Raw genomic sequence first — 6,143 nt, forward strand, 5'->3', positions numbered from 1 at the left:
TTAAAGTCTAGTTTCTTGAGTTCTTTATATATTTTGGAGATCAGACCTTTGTCAGTTGCGGGGTTGGTGAAGATCTTCTCCCAGTCAGTGGTTTGCCTTCTTGTCTTAGTGACAGTGTCTTTTGCTTTACAGAAGCTTCTCAGTTTCAGGAGGTCCCATTTATTCAATGTTGCCATTAATGTCTGTGTTGCTGGGATTATATGTAGGAAGTGGTCTCCTGTGCCCATCTGTTGTAGAGTACTTCCCACTCTCTCTTCTATCAAGTTCAGTGTGTTCAGATTGATATTGAGGTCTTTAATCCATTTGGACTTGAGTTTGTGCATGGTGATAGATATGGATCTATTTTCATTCTTCTACAGGGTGACAACCAGTTATGCCAGCACCATTTGTTGAAGATGCCCTCTTTCTTCCATTGTATACTTTTAGCTCCTTTATCAAAAATCAGGTGTTCATAGGTTTGTGGGTTAAAATCCGGGGCTTCTATACAATTTCCTTGGTCGACTTCTCTGTTTTTATGCCAGTACCAAGCTATTTTCAATACTATAGCTCTGTAATATAGTTTGAAGTCAGGGATGGTAATGCTTTTAGAAGTTCCTTTATCATATAAGATTGTTTTGACTATCCTGGATTTTTTGTTTTTCCATATAAAGTTGGTTATTGTCCTCTCATGGTCTGTGAAGAATTTTGAAGGGATTTTGATGGGGAATGCATTGAATGTATAGATTGCTTTTGGGAGAATTGCCATTTTTACTATGTTGATCCTCCCAATCCAAGAGCAAGGGTGATCCTTCTATTTTCTGGTATCCTCTTCAATTTCTTTCTTCAAAGACTTAAAGTTCTTATCAAATAGATCTTTCACTTCCTTGGTCAGAGTAACCCCAATATATTTTATGCTATTTGTGGCTATCATGAAAGGTGATGCTTCTCTGATTTCCCTCTCTGCAGCCTTATCCTTAGTGTATAGGAGGGCAACCGATTTTTTGGAGTTGATCTTGTATCCTGCCACATTACTAAAGGTGTTTATCAGTTGTAGGAGTTCTTATGTGGAGTTTGGGGGTCGCTTATGTACACTATAATATCATCAGCAAATAACGAAAGCTTAACTTCTTCCTTTCCAATTCGAATCCCTTGATCCCCTTATGTTGTCTTATTGCTATTGCTAGAACTTCAAGCACTATATTGAAGAGGTATAGAGAGAGTGGACATCCTTGTCGTGTTCCTGATTTTAGTGGGATGGCTTTGAGCTTCTATCCATTTAATTTAATGTTAGCTGTCGGCTTGCTGTAAATAGCTTTTATTATATTTAGGTATGACCCTTGTATCCCTAATCTCTCCAAGACTTTTATCATAAAGGGGTGTTGAATTTTGTCAAATGCTTTTTCAGCATCTAATGAAATGATCATATGTTTTTTTTCTTTCAGTTTATTTATATGATGGATTACATTGATAGATTTGTATATGTTGAACCTTTTTAAAAAAAAAAAGAAATAGAGTAGTTGGGCATGATGGAACACACCTTTAATCCCAGTACTTGGGAGACAGAGACAGGTGGATCTCTGTGAAGTTGAGGTCAGCCTGGTCTATATAGTGAGATCCAGGGTAACCAAAGGTACACAGAGAAACCTTGTGTCAAAAAAAAAATAAAAATTAAAATTAAAAAATAGAGTAAAAAAAGACCACCATGTCAAATGGTAAATACACAGAGAATATAGAAACTGTATGTTATTGGGTTGTCTTTGAATTGTTTGACTGCTGAGAAATAAGCAACAGATACTAAAAGATATTTGGTTATAAATGCTGCTGAACTAATTCAACCTATATATTTTTAATGCCTTGACTTCAAAATTTAAGTCAAAAGATATGTTAGTTTGGACAAGAGGTTTTGCTTTTGTTTCCACAGGAAATGAGAGGATGTGGATTCATTCTTGCTAAAGAAAAATAAGGTTTGGTCAAGGAAGATGTCCTAAAAAATTCTCTAGCAGAAACAGATGGCCCAGATAATCCAACATTTCAGAGCACCTCTGCTGCAGTTACCTCTGAGTTCTACATTCAGAACAGCTTTAAGACTGCTGCCTGAGATGATCCAGCCTCACAGAATACTCCAGTCAAGACTTAACCATCATCCTAAATTTTCTTTGGATCCGCATAAGATTACTTGCATCCCCAATCAGCAGGAAGTAGCATAGAAAACTACTCCCACATTGCCCCAAAATGGATTATGGGAGTTTGTCTTTGTTTAGAGTGTTGGATACAAGTTGTTTTAAATAATGGTCAGGAAAAAACCTAAACAAAGGAGATTAGATGCAGGGTTTACTTTTTTGTATTTGTCTGATTTATTTCATTAAACATAATTTATAATTCCATTATCCTCCTGCAAATGTAATTATTTAGTTTTTATTTATAGATGTACAAAATTCCATTTTATATCATATTTTCTTTAATCACTCATCTGTTTATGAACATCTGAGTTATTTCCTAGCCTCCTCTTCCTACCTCATGCAGCACTTTGAGAAGGACTAATTTTGTCTCTTCTTTACAGGTTTGATTAAAGTTGTTAGTGAATCCATTTTGTTTGGACCTTCCTTAGTCCAGAAGGTTTTTGATATTGCTTCAGTCAAATTGATCATGATATATCTCTATAAATATTTTTACCTTTCCATTTTTCTCAGTCATATGTGTCTAGGAATTTGTCTAATTCTTTTGCTTTTTCAGATTTCTGAAATGTGCCTTTTAAAATATTCATTAATAATTCTTTACATGCATTTTAATCTGTAGTAGCCTCCCCATTCTGTGTCTAATTTTATTAATTCAGGTTTATCTCTATTTCTTTTGTTTAGTTTGGTGAGGCATTTTTCTTTTATCCTTTGTTATTATTTTTATTGAGCTATATATTTTCTTTGCTTCCTTCTCTTTTACACACCTACATACACCTGATTTTGACAAAGAAGGAAAAAAAATATAAAATGGAAAAGAGAAAACATATTCAACAAGGGGTGCTGGCATAATTGGATATAAACCTGTAGAAGAATGAAAATAGATCCATATCTAGCACCATACACAAAACTCAAGTACAAATGAATCAAAGACCTCAACATAAAACTGTTGAGTTGGGAGTGTAACACCAGCCCCTGGCATCCATCCAAACCCCCTGGCCTGGGAGTTGCATTGGTCTGGACTCCAAATCCCAGCATGCCAGGTTCTGACCCCTCCCCAGGGGAGGGTCAGGGCAACTCCCACTGGGTATTTAAGTGTGCTCCCAGATGAGTAACTTATGGTTCCTGGTTTGCATGTGCTCCCCGCTTTCCTGTCTCCCTGCCATGTACTTGGCCACCCAAGAGTGCCGCATTTAATAAAACAATGGATATTTTAATTTGGTTTATTCTGACCTAATTGGATTTCTTTGCCCCAGCAGAGCTGCCCATTTTAGAATTTTTTTCCTAACAAAAAGCAGCCACATTGAATCTCATAGAAGAGGAAATAAGAAGTGTGCTTGGATGCATTGGCACAGGAGACCACTCCCTAAATATAACCCCAGTAGCACAGACACTGAGAGCAACAAATAATTGTAGAAATAGGAGCGGCGGGCTGCGTCCCGGCACCCGGCCGCCCACATGGCTAGCTCTACCCGAAATAATTACATGGACACTGTGTTCATTTAATCACCGCTTGGCCCTTTAGCTCTAGCCCTTACTGGCTAATTCTGATATCCCGATCAACCCATCTCTAATAATCTGTGAGCACCGGTCTTAGTGAGCACCGGTCTTACCGGGAGTGTATCTTCCCAGGAGCGGGGAGCATGGCGTCTCTCAGAGGCATCTGCTCCCGAGAGCAGAGCTGTGGAGTCTGAGCTCACTTCCTCTTCCTCCCAGCATTCTGTTCTGTTTACTCCACCCACCTATGTTCTAAGCTATGAGCCCAAGCAGTTTGTTTATTACTTAACCAATGAAATCAACAGATTGATATATGACACTCCCACATCAAATAATAAATATGACTTTCCAAAACTGAGAAACTTCTGTAAAGTGAAGGACACAGTCAACAAGACAAAATGGCAGCCTACAGAATGGGAAAAGGTCTTCACCAACCCCACACTGAACAGATGTCTGATCTCCAAAATATACAAAGAACTCAAGAAATTGCTCATCAAAAGAACAAATAATCCAATAAAAATGGGATACAGAACTAAACAGAGAACTCTATAGATTAATCTAAAATGGCTAAAAGACATTTATGGACTCTTAAACACAGGCTGCTAGTACCCAGAGAGGACCAAGAGGTGAGTGAGCACCCACTTCGTGGGATACCCCACTCCTAGGATCTCCATAGCAGGAATAATCCCTGAGCCCCTCCCACACCTGCCTCAGCTTCTCTAGCCAGCCAGCAGGAAAGGTTCCTGCAGGTAGGCTGCTCCAACACCCCATCCCATTCATTTGGTCCTGAAATCTAGAAGTCTCACTCTGCCCCCAAGTCCTCCTATCCCCCCTGCAGCTTCAGTGGAACTCTGAAACACAGCCTGCTACTACAGAATGGATCAAGAGGTAAGTGACCATACACCCTGCAGCACATGCCACTCTCTAGGCCCTTCATACTTGGGCAAATTCCCAGGCCCCTCCCCACCTTCCTCAGCTTCTCTAGCCAGTAAGCAGGCAAGGTTCCTGCAGGTAGGCTGCTCCAACACCCCCATCCCATCCACTGGGGCCTGAAAGTTACAAGTCCCATTCCACTCCCAAACCTACCAATGCCCTGTGTAACTTTAGTGGAACTCTGAAAGACAAGCTGCAACTACAGAGGACCAAGAGAGGAAATCTGAAGCACAAGCTGTAACTGCACAGAGTGGTCCAGGAGACACCCTAGTGGCTCCCTGAAATACAGACAGTGACAGTACAGAGCAGACCTAGAACAGTTCCCAAAGACACAGACAGCCACTGCAAGGATTAGACCAAGACGCAAAGATAATGCCCGCACCAATTGAAGGGAAAAAAAATGGGTAGATGCCAATGTAAGAATTCATCCAGCAACCTAAAAAGCAACATGGTAACACGTGAACCCAGTTGACTTGATCATCCTAACCCAGAAGAAGCAAAAGAAAATTATTTTAAATGTAACTTTATGAGGATGTTGAAGACTTTAAAGAGGAAAAGAAAAATTCCCTTACAGAAATGGAGGAAAAGACAAAAAAATCAAAGAACTCAATAAATCTCTCAAAAAAAAAATCAAGAAAACCAAGAAAAACAATTAAACAGTTGAAGCAAACAGTTCAAGAGTGAAGACTGAAATAGAAGCAATAAAGAAATCACAAACTGAGGGGATTCTGGATAGGGAAAACCTGGATAAATGAATGGGAACTACAGAGGCAATCATAACTAACAGAATATGAGAGATAGAGGAGAAAATCACAGGTGCTGAAGATTCTATAGAGTAAATAAATTCACTGGTCAAAGAAAACAATAAATTCAGCAAATTCTTAGTATAGAACACCCAAGAAATCTGGGACACCGTGAAAAGACCAAACCTAAGAATAATAGGGATAGAAGAAGCTCAAAGCCACAGAAAATATATTCAACAAAATCATAGAAGAAAACTTTCCCAACCTAAAGAAGGATATCCCTATGAAGGTACAAGAATCTCACAGAACACCAAATAAATTGGACAAAAAACTGCCCTCTTGCCATATAATAATCAAAACACAAAACATACAAAATAAAGAAGGAATATTAAGAGCTGCAAAGGAAAAAAATGTCAGGTAACATATAAAGGTAAACTAATCAGAATTACACCTGACTTCTCAATGGAAACCTTGAAAGCCAGAAGGTCCTGAACGGATACTAAGACACCATGGATGCAAGGCCAGACTACTATACCCATCAAAACTTTCAATCACCATCAATGGAGAAAACAAGATTTTCCATGACAAAACCAGACTTAAACAATTCCTAAGCAAAAAATCAGCCCTACAGAAAGTCCTAGAAGGAAAGCTCTAACCCAACTAAGCTAACTGCACCGACAAAAACATGGACAACAGATAACCTCATACCAGCAAACCCCAAAGAAGAGAAAAACACAAACATTACCACTGATAAATAACAGGAATTAACAATAACTGGTCATTAATATCTGTTAATATCAAAGGACTCTTATAAAAA

The sequence above is a fragment of the Microtus ochrogaster genome, unplaced genomic scaffold (genome assembly GCF_000317375.1).
Source record: "Microtus ochrogaster isolate Prairie Vole_2 unplaced genomic scaffold, MicOch1.0 UNK1, whole genome shotgun sequence".
NCBI lineage: Eukaryota > Metazoa > Chordata > Mammalia > Rodentia > Cricetidae > Microtus > Microtus ochrogaster.